The sequence below is a fragment of the Desmodus rotundus genome, chromosome 9 (assembly GCF_022682495.2).
Source record: "Desmodus rotundus isolate HL8 chromosome 9, HLdesRot8A.1, whole genome shotgun sequence".
Lineage (NCBI taxonomy): Eukaryota > Metazoa > Chordata > Mammalia > Chiroptera > Phyllostomidae > Desmodus > Desmodus rotundus.
Window position 1 is genome coordinate 19,922,586 of NC_071395.1, and position 15,268 is coordinate 19,937,853.

Consider the following 15,268-nt stretch of genomic DNA (forward strand, 5'->3'; position numbering starts at 1 on the left):
AAATTCAGCTGAGCATAGTAGCATGTGCCTCAGAAACATGAGTTCCTAGTCCTTGTTAAGCCCTGCCATGCCATGGGCAGATTTACAGTATCCCATCCAGGCGAATTCTGTTGCTAAAGCGACATACAAAAGAAGTATTAGATTGTTCTAGAGGCACAGAAATGAATAAAGAAAAAAATGAATCTGTACGAAACTACTAAATAATAGCACAATATATTATAGCCTAGAATCCTAAATTGAAACGGTAGTACAGTCGGTTGACAGGTGTTGAAGTACTCGGCATCAACGGGGATGCTGTGGTTGAGAAGGGGACCGTTCAGTGTGTGGGGGAGCAGACAGGAAGGCCTCATGAAGGAAGTGAGACCTGAGCTGTCAGAGAGCATAGCATTTGAGGACAGAGTTACGTCCAGGAGGGTAAGGCAATCTATTCCTGTGATGAGTATGGGGTGTTCTGGAGTCAGATTTCCTACCTTTAATCCTACTTCCAGCACTTAATAAGTGGTATGACCTTGGGCAAAGTGTTTAACCTTTTGGTGTTTGGTTGGTGTGTGTGTGGAGAATCCACATGCTACAATTTCCAATAGGTTTTTATGAGAACTAAATAAGATAATGCATGTAAGGCCTTAGCATAGTACTCACCTCATATTAAACACTGAATGTTAGCTTTGAAAAAAAGGCTGGGTGTGTGTGGTGTGTGTGTGTGCGTGTGCATGTGCGTGTAAGGGGTGAGGGAGAGTGAAACCAAGGATGTGTCTCAGGGGTTTTGGCTGAACATCTGGGAAAAAAGGGAATTGCCCTTAACTGATATGGGGAAGAGTGAGGAGGAGCAAGTTATTTTTGCAGGGAGATGGGTGTCAGGAGTTCCATTTGGGACCTGTTAAATTAGAGATGTCAAGTTGGCAATTGGCCTGGACATCGGGGCAGTGGTCTGCCTTGGAGATGAAAATGTAGAAATGATCGGCATACAGGTGATGTTTAAAGCTATGAGACTAGATGAGATAAAGTAGGGGTGATTAAATAGGAAAAGGAAAGGACGGGGGTCGAGGGTTAAGCCCTGGGTGTTCTGACATTCAGAGGCTGAGAAGCTGAGGAGGAAGAAACTATCAGAGGGATGAAGAGAGAGCTTCCAGAGAGCTGGGAGGAAAGCCGGGCAAGTGTGCTGTCCTGGAAGCCAACAGAAAGAGCGTTCAAGGAGAGAGTGAAGCAACCGTACAATGCAGCTAATGGATCAAGTTAGATGAGGACTGGGAAATGATTGCTGGATTTACCACTAGGGAGTCACTGGTACCCTGTTAGGAGAAGTTTCTGAGTGGACATTCAAAAAATAATTGGAGGAGAGGCCCTGGCCAGTGTGGCTCAGCTGGTTGGAGTGTCGTCCTGTAACCAACGGGTTACAGGTTCAATTCCCCATCAAGACAAATACATAGGTTGTGGGTTCCAATCCCCAATCCAAGTACATATGGGAGGCAACCTACTGATGCTTCTTTCTCGCATCAATGTTTCTCTCTTTCCCTTCCTCTCTCTAAAAAAGCAATGAAGAAGATGTCCTCAGCTGAAGAAAAAATATATAATAATTATATATATATAAAATAAAAGGAAAGAAATTGGTGTCTGAGTACAGATCATTCTTTCAAGGAGTTTTGCTTTGGAGGGAATGAGGGGAATTCAGCAGTGCCAGGTGGGAAACGGGTCCAAAGAGGTTTTTCTTAAGATGGGAGAAAGAACAGTAGCATGTTTTTAGGTGGATGGAAATGGCCTTGTAGAAACTATGGGAAAAAACTGGTGAAGAAAGGAGGGGGGATGTCACTAGTAGGGCGAGGGGGTGAGCTGACCACCAGGAGCTAAGTCCATTTGTAGAAACAGGCAGCACAAAGAGAATACAGGCACAGATAGATGCTCTACATTTAAATTAATTAAACATTACGTGACACTGAAAATCCAGTTCCTCAGTCACACTAGTCACATTTCAAGTGCTGAGTAACCACGTATGCCTGGGGCTACCCTATCAGACGGCTTCAGAGCATTTCCATTGTCACAGAAAGCCTTTTGGACACCGCTGCCCAGATTTGACCGCAGGAACACTGTATTTTGCCATGTATAATGTGCACCTGTGGTTTTTGTGCGCATCATACACGGGACTGTTATACCCGTGTTATGTACTCATTATGCCCATATATAATGCGCATCCTGACTTTTCCCTCAAAAATTCGGGCAAAACACGGTAAGTTGCTGAGGTCAGGTAGAGGTCAAGATCATTGGAGGAGAGACCTGGGTGTTGGAAAGATCATCTGTATGTAACCTGAAATTACTAAGACTCAAGAAACGAGTAATATTGGAGAGAGTGAAGGTAAGGCAGGTATTAAAATCATCAAAAAGTTATAAAAATGGCTGGAGACTAAGTTTTGTAGTTTGGTGATAAAAGCATCCCAGCTGAGCAAGCATGGTCAAGGCAGTCAGGAAGAGCAAGGGGAGCCCCAGCCCACACCGGGGCCTGTGGGAAAGACTGCAGCCCTGGCTGCCTAGGACTGCAGGGGAAGAAGCAGTGTCCCTAGTGGGAGGAGCTACGTTTCAGTGAGGCAGGTAGGGAACACTCAGAGAAAAGGCAGGGGAAAGGAGGCTTTTGCTGGCGATTAACCCAAGTCCCAGAGGGTGGGCGAGAAGGTTTCAGGAGACAGGAAGAGCTTCTAGGTGAGGTTAGAAAAGGGGGTGGACAGGGTCGTGTGGGGATTAGACTCTCGGCAGAGAGACCACCTGACAGTCCTGTGTCTAGTAGAGAGGGACATCAGCAGAGATAAGGGACCCGACGGGCTTCATCCTGGTGGTCACAAGGCAGACAGTGAGGTACCTGGGGATCTCCACAGGAGCTGCACAGGTTCTGGGGATCCTCTTCGGTGGGGGAGCTGTGGAGTTCCCACAGGGGTGGTCTTATAGTGGACGGGGTCCTCTGTTGGACACTGCCTAGTGGTGGCCTTATTTCAACACCACACTATGACAGGAGTGCTGTTGTTTGTGACTTTACAGAAGAAGATACATTAAAAAACCAGCTAGGACATAAAATCAACACAACTTGGTGAACGAGGCCTTAAATTGCAGATTGAATCGGGTTTTCATCACCAGTAAGGAGGTCGATTTGGGTGTGGAAGTAGAGGGAAGAACAGACTGGGTAGTGGGCTCTTGTTTGACAGGCTTGGAATTGAAGATGCAGGTGGGGGCGGGGGACTGACACGTGAAGTGGGTTGAAGACGGTCAGCAGTGCAGACGCGGGCTTGGCCTCTGTGTCAGGGCTGGAGAGGCTGGTGCGGTGGGAGCCAGAGCAGACGTGTCAGTCCCAAACCCTCCCCAGGTAGACCTCCTACGGCCACAGGGAGAACAGAATTGTTTTCTAGCTGTCAGAAACAGGAAAAGATTCGAAATGGATTTCAATTTAGGAACTTGATAAAACCCCCGCTGTTGTCCTCGGACTCCCCTGTATGATATCTTTTCACTCATCCGCGTCCTGAAGGATTCTTTCTCAACTTTATCGTTGTTGCAAGGCTTCTGCTTTTGAAAAATTGCTGTAACAGTGACCTCTAGTGTTGCAAAGAGACCTTGGCTAACCGATGAGGCAGTCTGAGAACGAAAACGAAAATTCCCTCAACTAAGAGTCACTGCACGCATTCATATTGCCAGAAGGCACCTTAATAGATGACTCAGTTCATCTCTCTGCCTTTAGGAGCACATCACTCGAACAATTCCAGTCGCTTCCCTTCAAGACAGCTGTAATGGAGCTTGAGAAAATTCAGAGAATGACAACTGGCGTAAACAAGGAAGGAGATGTATTTTCCCGAGAGTATGGGTTTATTTTCAAATGAAGAAGAATACACTGCAGACTAGGTCGCTGACACATACAAAACTCTGAACTTGAAGAACAAGCAACCCTCCAAGGGTGAGATCTCAGAGGTACCTCCTTGACGCCATAGAAGGGTTCTGTTAGTCTAATACTGGCTATCACTTTTGAGCATTTTTTTCGTGTCAGGTATGCCTACAATCACCTCTACTAGTGATTGCAATAATGTAATAACCATTGCATCACCGATAATAATGTAAGAACCATTATTACATCCAAGTAAGGAAACCAAGGTGCAGCAACCAATCAATTAGCCTGGGTGACAGACACAGCAGAAAGGGGGCAAAGCAGGGAACCCAGGCCTTTTGACTCCGAAGTCTGTACTCCCAACCTCTAGATGCAACAACCCTTTAATAAATGGGCATGCTAATTAGATATAGAATGCATATAAATCAGTAACTTGCCGAAGTCTGAACACATACATTTGCTCAAGAAAAGTGTGATTGTAGACATGGTAGTTGGAGAAAGCCTGGGATGTTTTGCCCAGAGTTGCTGGGTCCTAGCAAACCCCTAATCTGACCCCATATACTAGTTCTCATGTCCTTATTAACATCAGATCTGTGGCCCTTCAGAGAAGAAGCCCCATGCAGACTGAGTCCTGCTTTTCAATTTTTAAAAATCCTCACCAGCAGAAAAAATTCTTCATGTCTAATGGAAATCCCTCCAGCTGATGCCCATTTCTTTTTACTCTGTCTTCAGTGAAGATGGAAACAGTCGGGCAGAACCCTAACACCCTCTCCGTGTGAACTCTGTCCTTCAGCCACTCTCCAGCCTTTCTCACACGCTCCTGAAACCTGCCTGTCTGTCCTGAGGCTTCAATGCACCGTATGGGAGCATTTCCGATCCTAAAAAGAAGTTTGTGCTTATGTAATTAATAAAGCATAAAAGTGTCTTCCTCCACAATATTTACACACTATTTCTCATTTTCAAAGGACTTCCGTGCACCTCCTAGTGCCTGAATCTCCCGTGTCTGTTCCCGTTAACAGAAGAGAAAGGGGGGCTCTGGGAAGTGAAGCCATTGGCCCATGAACCCATAAGGGAATAGTGAAAAAGTAACCAGCTGTCAAGAAAAAGGGGGTGCATGGTGTTTGATGACACAGAAAATCAGAGAGAATTTTTTAGAAGGCATGACAGGGTTGGAAAATGATCCTTTTTTGCCTTTTCTGTTTTATTTGGTAGCTATTAACATCTGGTTATAGAAATATCTAGCAAACAAAACTAAAGTGCAGCCTCCCCTTCTGACCATCCTCAGGGCTTTCGCTTTCATAACTGCAGCCCAGAGCCTCTCCTTCAGCCTATAGGACTTAGGCAGCTGCCAGCCTGGTGGCCCCTGGTGACCATATGGCACAAGGCCCTGCTCAACCGCCCTACACCCATCAGCTCCTGAGGCCTTCACAGCAACCCTATGGAGTGGGTGCTTCCTTTTTTTCCTCTCATTTTACAAAAGTGGAAAGAAGTGCAGATACTTTAAATAATTTGCTTGAGATTATACAGTAGTCCTGATAAATAGAAAGTTTACATAAAAGCCATTGAAATTCTGCTATTAAGCAGTGAATATTCATTACAGACTGTGACCCATTATAATGCTGTAAGGTAAGCAGGACAAATGTGAGTCCTTGGATGCACGAGGGATTTGGGTCTCAACAAAGTGAAGTCATCCAGTGTTGGTCACCGAGGGAGGCAGGGCTGCTGCTGGTTGGCACCCACCAGGGTGGCCGGACCAGTTGCTGAAATGGTGAATTTTTGTGTGCAGGTTGGCAACAGCGGGGGCTCAAGCTTCCCAAGAAGCCCCATCACTCCTGCCCCCTGGGCCCCTCCCTTGCAAGCCTGCCAGGTCTCTCTAGAGCCCAGGAGCTCCAAAGGCCCTGGCAGGCTCTCTCTGGGAAGTGGCACTGGGGAGACAGGAGTGGGGTGCAGGGGTGAGGCAGGGAGCCATGGGGGAGGGGACAGCCCAGGACAGAAGGCTTTAAAGGGTGTCTGCTGCATAGTTGGTTTCACTTCTCCTCTGCATTATCCCCCAAAAGACAAAAATAGGGTTCAGAAACAGCAGAGAATGTGTTTTCTCTTCTGTTTTTACATTAGCTGGAGAAACTCTAGGTGTCTGTCTACACAAGGAAACAGCCCTGTCTGTGGTCCTGGGGGACTTGGAGGAGAGAAGACCAGCAGCGGGGGAGAGCCAGGGGGCTGACGATGAAGACTAAGGGATTTCCTTCATTCTGTCTGGTGGATACAGGATGATACATGCTCATGAAACCCTCCGATACAGTGCCAGGCCTTTTTACCTGGTGCTTCATAAATATCTGTGTACTTTCTTGATTAAGTTATGATGTGAGCTATTTTAAAGAGAGCAGTAGGAGTCTGCTTTCAGCGTTGAATTTAGTAGGGGATTACTATAGCTTCAAATCAGACATGCCCGGGCCAGGGAGCGGTTACCAAATAAGGAGACATTGTTTCTGTAAAAAAAGAGTCTCTGAAATGGGCCAGCAGTTATAAATATCAATGGCAAATGCCTGTGTCCTGATGTAAGAAGATGAATAGTCAAGGCATGACTGTCTTAGAAAAGACCTGAGCGTAACTGACTCTTCCAAGTGTAAATCCACTGAGTGAGTTCTGAGTCTCCTTGGGCATCACATGGAAAAAAGGGTCAGCAGACAGGCACCCATCCGTCTGCACAAATACCGTCCTGCTAGTGGCTCTCAGGGCACAAGGAAGCAAAGAGAAGCAAAATCAGGATAAATGGCACAGTATGAGAAGTCAAGAGGATGAAAAATGGAGCCTGAAAACTAGCAAGAAGTTTGTGAAGAAGTGTTATTTAGTCAACAAAGAGATTCCATAAAGAATCTCTTGTTGAGTTTAATAACCTCATTCTTGCCAAGGATATAGAAGAAAGAGAATTGAGCCATAAAAAACAAAAGATGTTTGTACTGCTTTCCTGAGGCTGCTGTAATTTGGTGACTGTAAACAACAAAAATGTATTCTCTCACAAGTGCTGGAGGCCAGAAGTCCAAGATCAAGGTGTCAGTAGAGCCGGGCTCCCTGTGACGTCTCTAAGGGACTATCCCCCCTTGCTTCTTCCAGCTTCTGGTGGCTCCTGGCACTTCATGACTTAACTTCAGTCCCTACCTGTGTCTTCACACCACCTTCTTCCCCATGTGTGTGTCTTTGTGTCCTTTTCCCTTCTTATAAAAACACTAGTCATTGCATTGAGGGCCCTCCCGAAATCCAGGATGATTACATCTCTAGATGCCTAACTAATTACATCTCATTACATCTGCAAAGACCCTATTTCCAAATAAGTCCACAGTCTGAGATTCTGGGTGGACATGAATCTGGGGGGGTGGGGGCATTATTCAATCCACTACAATGTGTGACTCACTACAGAAAATAGACAAAATGGGGAGATTACACATTTATAAGACAGGAAATTTATTTACTCTTTGTTATTAACATCTTCTTCCTACTACAGCTAGTGATTGTTTACAATCAAAAGCAAACTTGACCTTTGTCTGTCTCCTGAATAAGACAGTGGTTCCCAGATGCTGGACAGTGGAACAGCACTGGTCAGAGGGGAACTTATTCACAGACTAGGGCATCTTTCCCCATAAACCCTGGGTGCTCTGAGTTGAGAGGCCTCAGGGCCTCCAGCTGCCCAGCCTCAGCTGATAGGAGCCATTGAATAGGAGCTTCTTAGAGGCGCCTGGGCTCCACCCCCAGATTCTTCCAGCCCAGTAAGGAACGTGGGTAGCTTCACAGCTGTCAATGAATGTGCTTCAGTTTACATGGCATATTCCAAATTAAGGGAAGTGCCATAAGAGTGCTAATCCATTTTTGTTAACAAATCTATTACATCTGCAAAGACCCTATTTTCAAATAAGTTTAAATGAACTTTAATAGTTTAATACTGAATGACAAAGTTAAAATGAGAGTAAATTGAACATTTGTGCTCTACTCTGTGGTATCCCATTGAATATATAACCACAAGCTGATAAGTGTATATCAAATTAACAGTATGTATAATGTAATATTATCAAGTAAAATTTCCTATTGTAATTCTTCTAAACTCAAAGATTGCGCATATATTTGTAAAAATGTATTTCACCTGTGTAGTACGACTACCTGCTGTTCTTTATGCTATGCCCTCTTTTTGGATGTCAAATTATTTTTTAATGAAATAATTGTATAAATAGATTTCTACCTCACAAAATATAAATGGGGCAACTTTTTGTTGGTTCCGTACTTAAAGAAATTTACTGAATATATTTTGTATTTCAACAATTTATTAATCTATTGCTTTGGACCACAAAATAATTACAGAAATGCAGTTCAGAATATAAGGTATTTCACCATAAGTTTGCCATTCAAAAGTCAAACACAGGATATATTGGCTTAAAACAATTACCTGTATTGTTTTGATTTGAAGAGGGTTTGCACTTGAGAGAAGGTACAGCTCAGATGTCCTTTACACAGTTAAGCTCCTAAAGTGCATTTAAAATAATATGATTCCATTTTGTATTTAAATTCAAAATTTCAAGAGTATAGACACTTCGCAAATCAGATCACACCTATCTTTGCTCTGAGGTAGCTGTCAGTAGACAGGACAGTCCAGCTGTAACGCTCGCCTCTCCCACCCACCTGACTGCTTGCTCACCGGGCGCTTTGAGATCAGGCAGATAAAACGAGTGCAGAGGTGGGAGCCATAACCACCTGGCTGCAGTCCTTCTGCCCAGGACATTGGCTTTTCTTTTCCCTGGGCCTTGACTGTAGCTGGCCACCACGTGACAAAAACCGATGGTGGTGGCTGGGTTACTTAGATAGTTATTACAGTGACGTTGGGGACTCTCACCCCTCTTGTTTAAAGGAAGTATTGAGTACCTACTCTGTCCGAGGTGCTCCAAGGGGAATGGCTTCCGGTCTAATTGTGTTTTATCTTCATGACTTCCTTGATGTTTGGCCGTGCAATCGCTTCTGCACTTCCCTCCCTGTGCACTTAGGGAGAGAAAGCAAAGATGCCTTACTAGAAATGGCTTTCGTCAGCTGCTTACAATCAGAAGAGCACTAAATTAGGTTGTCTTCTAGTCTTTCTGAATATTTTAAGCTTCTAGAAACCGAGGTCTTATTCATGACATTTTAAATGTTTTTGAATTATAACCACAGGACCTACTTACCAATATCCAGTGAAAAGTCACATTCTAAGAAATAGGTATGGAGCATGGCTGACTTGCTTTCTTCTAATTGACACTTACGGGAAGTCGGCCGTGTACTTGCATGAGTCAGTGCAGGTGTATGTGGACCTCTGGCTGGTTCCCACGAAAATCTCTTCTCCACCTCACAGAGATAGTTTAACTTGATGCGCCAAACTTTGTGAATCCTGCATTCCAGAGGAGCTGGCACGGACGCAAACATGACGGGAGTCCAAAAAATATGAAAAACACTTATCAGTTTCACCTTCGTCACCTGCAATTCACACACAAAATATATTATGCCCTTGGAAATGGCCTTTTTTAAATCCCCGCCCCTCCTAGCATTGTGTCAGAGTCTAATATATCATAGTGCAAGCCAGATAAATGCTTATTTTTTTATTGAGCTGGCCGGTAAATCAACTTATGCTAAAAGGCTGTCTCCCTATGACTGTCAACTCTGTCATCCTTGTCTGTCTCCTTTGCCTTTCCCCCAGCATTTCATTTCACTGTGGTGACATTTCATTTCGTTCCCAATACCAATTCATCTCTTTGCCATGCATGAAATTTCTCAGCGAGCAGGATACTTACTGACCCTTCTGACACTGACAAGGATATTTGTATGCCCCAAACACGTTCAATAACACAACACTGCTTGGCTTCCCTTCCAGTCTCCTCCAAGTTAGTCTACACTTCAGAGGCTGAGTTCTAAAAATGGAGCTCCTGGCCCACATGCGCTCGACTCCCAGCATTGGACTTGACTCACCAGGGAGAAGCTGTTCCGTGAAGGTCTTGAACGGCTAGTAGGCAAAGGTCATCTAGGAATGAGATGAATAAATATTCTGAGCACTTACAGTGTGACCTTGGATGTTGGGCTGGCTCGGGGTCACCTTAGGAGCGCGTGCTTTATGCTCCATGATAAGAGGAAGAGATCCATGCTCATTGTGTAGCAATGTTCTGGAAGTCCTCTATAACTCTACAAGGGCTCTAAGTTCTCCTACCCCTTCAGTCCAGACACAGGATCACTTTCTCACGCAATTGTTTATTGAGATCCCACGAAGTGCCAGGATATCTGTAAATGGTGAGAATACAATGCAGAAAAAGATAGGTGTGGCTTAGTTCTTCACAGAGCTTCTGGTCCAGTTGAAGAGTTAGATAAGAAAACAATGGAAAAAAGTAGCTGGGAAGTGTAAAATGCTGTGGAAGGCCATGGGAAAAAAAAAATCCTTTAAACAGGTCTTGGGAATGAGGAGGGCTTCCCAAAAGGAGCAAAATCTAAACAGAGACCCAGAAAGTGAGTAGAATTCAGATAAGGGAATAGTGAAGGGACCACGTCAAAACTCTCGTGTGGATTAAATGTTGGCTAGGTTTATTATAGTCATCACGCGTGCGCGCAGACACACCTCACTACAGACTCACTGTAGCTGTAACGCCTGACTGTTTCACGCTCTTCTAAAACCTGAGATGCAGTTTACACCGCCTAGGCTCTACAGCTCAGGCTCCTGGGAGGAGAAACGTCTAACTCTTTCGCAAAGTACCAAAATGACAATAACTCACATTTGTTCGTTGGTAAAGCACTGACTTAGTTCGTTCGATTCTTGCAACTGGTGAGATTTTATTATCCTCACTTAACAGGTCAAGAAACTGAGGCTCAGGGAAGTTAACTGATTTGACCATAATCACACAATTTGTAAATGGCAAATCAGGACTCAAATCGAGATCTAAGAGGGGTTAGTGTTTGTGAAATGCTTTGAACAGTGTCTGGCTCATAGTAAGAGATATACTGGGTGTTGGTTAAATAAATAATGAAAGATGTTAATAAATAGGCTTTCTGATTCCAAAAAACAGAGCTCTTCCTGCAATCCTGATGGTTTCTCTCGTGTCCTGTGGAGCAGTAGAGTCTTTGGGGGTTTATTAGGGGTCACCTTAGGGACTCAAGGAGAAGATAGAGCAACTGGGGCTCAAGGACCACCAAAGACTATACTAAGCTCCAAACCAAAGCAAATCTACTTTTCCCAGAATAGTTCATTTGCTTGAAGACTCTTGGGGAGTCGGGGAGCAGGGCAGAGTGGCAGCACAGGGGAGCAGGCTCAGCAATTGCATAGCATACACATATTCTTCAAATACTGTTTGGGGATGATGGCGATGTTGTTAGGAAATTGTAACCTGAATATGAGACAGAGAAACAGCAGTTGCCTAATTTCCAAATGCACTGTGTCCCATGGGGGGAGGGGGGTGGTGTAGATATACCAGGTAGATAACAGACAGAAGTAGCGTTATCTCCTGTGAGAGAAAGACCCCACACTTTTAAGTTGAGAGATTTACATTTAAACTCCAAGCCTTCAAGTGGCCAGTATGAGCCTCAGTTTTATCTATAATGGAGCTAATAAACCTCCTGTACAGGATTACTGTGAAAAGACCATTTCACTGCTGCATCCTGATGCCTAGAACAGTACCTGACACAAGGTAGATAGATGCTTTGGAATAGTTGTTGAATGAAATGACAACTATGACACTTTCTAACCCAGCATCTGGCTCATTGAAAACACATTTTCTTCCTGGGAAGACGAATCAACTCAACAGAGACAGCGAATGTTTTCGGAGAAGCAGTGGAGTGAAATAGTATTAATAGGCAACACTTAAATACTCTATGTACCAAGTACTATATTCTATGTGCTCACACATATGAATGTCTGTGCCCTTAGGAGAGTTATTCAACTGAGAGAGCTGCCTCAGTTTGCACATCTGTAAAGTGGGGTAATAATTCTGACCTTAAAGCTTTGTTGTGAGAGTGAAATTGGTTAATCCGTATATAATTCTTAGAACAATTCCTTGTACGTAGTAAGTACTCAATATGCTTTAACTCTGATTAGGTTGTGAAATCAGTACTCTAATGTGCTGTTCTTCTACATTCAATTAATAAATGCTTTACTAGTTCCGAGATGAGATCAACGTGGGCAGTAGGAATGTTTGCAGAAGACATAGGCCTTAAGTTGGGCCTTCACTGAATTTGGATGGGCAGAGTGGGGGAAGGGAGGCAGCCAGGGAGACACGTAGTTGGGAATGGGGTGAGAGTCATCCTCCAAAGTGCTTGAATTCTAGCTCGATCCTGTACTAGTTTCCCCATCTGTAAAATCAGGGTACTATCTGGTTGTTGCTATTTGAGTGTTTATATGAAATAACAAACATAAAATTCTTAGCACAGTGCCAGGCACATTGTAAACATCCAACGTAAGTAACTCATATTAATCTTACCATAGAAGAAATAGAAGCTTGTGAGCCAGTGAGAAAACGAGTCGATTTCATCCACGATTGGAGCCAGCCATGGCATCTCAGAGTACATCATTACCCTAGTGATTTTCACCTACATAAGGCCTGCTTAATAGCACAAACCTGGTTTAATTGGACCTTTAAGTTTTAATGGTTTGGATTTGGGGGGTGGGAAGCGAGAATTGATTTTTGAGTACAGTGAGAATAAATTTTGTATTTAAATTGGTTCAAGTTCCTGTGACACTGAAGTTCTGTTAGAAAGTAAACCAAATAGTAACCAGGTTAGGGGAGAGATGATTTGCTCTTTCTTCAAACCCTTTCTTTCACACCGGTGGTGTGGTGCTTCCTTTAGTCACCTTGCTGCTCCTGGGGCGGGGAACAAGAAGTAGCCTGAGCCGGGTTACTTTCCAGCCACTCCCTGACAGGCTTGGCCTAAACGTCTGGCTCCCAAAATGATTTTCTCCACCTCTGAGGCCTTGTGCTCTGAGCTCTGAATACAGTGCTCTTTTGGACTCTGCTGTTCACCACTTGATCCTTTCTGCTTAGGCCTGTCTAACAGGCCTAATAGCAGGAATTATTACTTTAATCATTGTTTTTTAGGTTTCTCGTGAAGATTACACGTGCATTTGGGATGAAAGGGCATTTTCTCGGAGCCTTACACAATCGAGGGTGGAGTTCTGTGGATGTGTCTACAACATGCACAAGCCCAAGGGGAAGCAATGGACTTGTCTTCTACAGTCCACATTTGGAGACATTGTGAATGTACGCTTTTTCTTCCTTATATACAGCACAGAAAATATCCCATCGAAAGAAAAAGCCCTTTAGAATTTATGCCAACCTGGATATATTCCCTGCACTTCACCTGCCCAGGTATGGGACTCTGCATGATCCTTCCCGATACAGCAGCTCACAGCAGCTCACAGCAGCTCTGCCCTGCACTCGCAGAGGTCTTCTGCTACACTGATTTGAAGCAGCATGTAATGGCTCCTGTTACCCACAGTGTCTGCCTTTCCGTCTGGATGCAAACTCCAAGGAAGAGACCCGGCCTTTAACTCCTCGGCATCCCCCCTCCCTACATAACAGGATGCGCTGGCGGAGGAGGCTCTCAGAATCACATTTACTCTCACCTGACAGTCTTCCTACTTCTGAAACAGCTTGACTAATAATGATTGTGATTTTTTTTTCCTCCAAAAACAGAACACATGCCATCCCTAGGAGGTTGGGCCTGTAATGCGCAGTGCTCAAACACTGTGTTTCTGAGGCTTCACCGGGGTCTAGTATCAGAGTGCCGCCGTGAGCGTGTCCTGTTATAGAGAAGCAGCGTGGTACTGACTCCAGACTCCGTTCAGATCTTAGAGCGCACGAGGCCTCAGACAGTTCTATTTATTACTGGTAATTGGATTTGGCAGGAGGAGTTAATTCCTTGTAAAAATACACAGACAAGCCATTAAAAGTAACATTCAAAGATGAAAGTTAAAAATACATAATGTGCAAAAGAAGACTACATTTCTCAATTCAAATACAAGATATTTGTTTTTAATTCTATTTGAAAATTTTAACTGTTACCAGTGTTTATTGGTGACATTGAGGTGGTTAAAAAAGAACAGTCAGATGTGAAAGGTTAGCTCAATTGCCTCAGAGACTGAGGTTTTTTTTTTTCCTTTCTTAACATTTTGTATAGCTTTTCATAATGAAGACTTTATAAAAGGTAGAAAGATGAAGTAGGGTTTCCTAATAGTGATTTTTTTATCCTCCTGAAATTTTAAGCAAATTTTATATACACGTTCTTTTTCTGGAGAAAAGCCAAAGCTGTATTTGGATTCTCAAAGGAGGCTGTTAATCAGAAGAGATTTTAAAACGCAAGTGTTCTTCCTATCCACTACTTTGGTTTAACAGGAGGGATAGAGACACTTCCAAATTATTCTTATTCCAGATCCATTTCACGTTTCAGTGCCCTTTCTACTTATTTCATAGTAAACAACAACAACAAAAATCCCCCTATCTTCAACAGTCTCAAAATCTTAAAGGAGGAAAAAAAAACACATGTAGCATTTACTCAAAGGCTAAACGTATATAAAGATCCCAGGTGCCGATGGAACTTGACAAGGATTTCTAGAATTGTTCTTGAGAGCTTTGGCCATCTGGAGTCCTCGTAGGAGTGGGGCTGCTAAGTCATTAAAAAGTGTTCGTTGTTTAGTTTGCCTGATTAAAAACTCAGTTATCATCTCTCTTCAGTCCCACAAAACCCACTGGAAGTACTTAACTGATCCCCACACAGTGAAAGCATTCACTGGAGAGTTCATTAGGAGCTGTGCCTTTTCTAGACTCAAAGACATCTTCAAACTGCTTAGCACAGTGTGCCTACTACACTCATTAATGAAAGCAAGAAGAAGTCGCCTGAGCTTGTGGGGAAAGTTCTTACAGAAAATAAAAATCAAAAGAACCACCTTCTAACCAGGGGCATTGTGTGAGATAACGCTCGTTGCTAAGAACTCTGGCCTGTTAATTAAGTAGGGTGGAGGAGAGGCAGCCTGAGAAGAAAAACAGGTTTTCAGTGAAAGCAATGTGAGGTTTTGCTCCTGCTGCTGTGCTCATCGTAAAGCAGTGGACGACACTCCAGCTGAGAACAGGGGTCCCCCCCAGTGACAACTGCAGCATTCGGAGAGCAAATAGTTCTAAAAATAGATTTGCTCTCTTTTACGCTGAAGGTAGCTGCAGAGTATGATTAAAATCCCAAAGAAAACAGCCAAAATAAAAATTAAAGAGCCTTACCTGCTGTTCTTTACGTGTGCTAAAATATACTTCTCCCTTTCCGTTTTGACATCCAAGCCCCAGTCTGTTACAGAGAACGCCACATCCTATGGTAACGCCACATTGTTACCATACCAGAGAAGAAAAAAAAAAAGAAGAGAGGGAAGTAATTTACTAGAGAAGC

General features: G+C 43.8%; 1 long non-coding RNA gene across 3 annotated transcripts; it reads right to left on the reverse strand.

Moving 5' to 3' along the window:
• Positions 1-3,286: 3,286 nt before the first annotated feature.
• Positions 3,287-15,208, reverse strand: LOC112312676 (uncharacterized). 3 transcript variants are annotated; one of them, XR_008425228.1, is made up of 6 exons: positions 15,106-15,208; positions 10,065-10,135; positions 9,830-9,881; positions 8,763-9,270; positions 8,286-8,361; positions 3,287-4,731 (listed from the first exon to the last, which is right to left on the reverse strand). It is a non-coding gene; the product is annotated as an uncharacterized lncRNA (long non-coding RNA). The 3 variants fall into 3 exon arrangements; XR_008425229.1 differs by having other exon boundaries at positions 8,763-8,872; positions 9,130-9,270; positions 9,830-10,135; XR_008425227.1 differs by having other exon boundaries at positions 9,830-10,135.
• Positions 15,209-15,268: the final 60 nt, after the last annotated feature.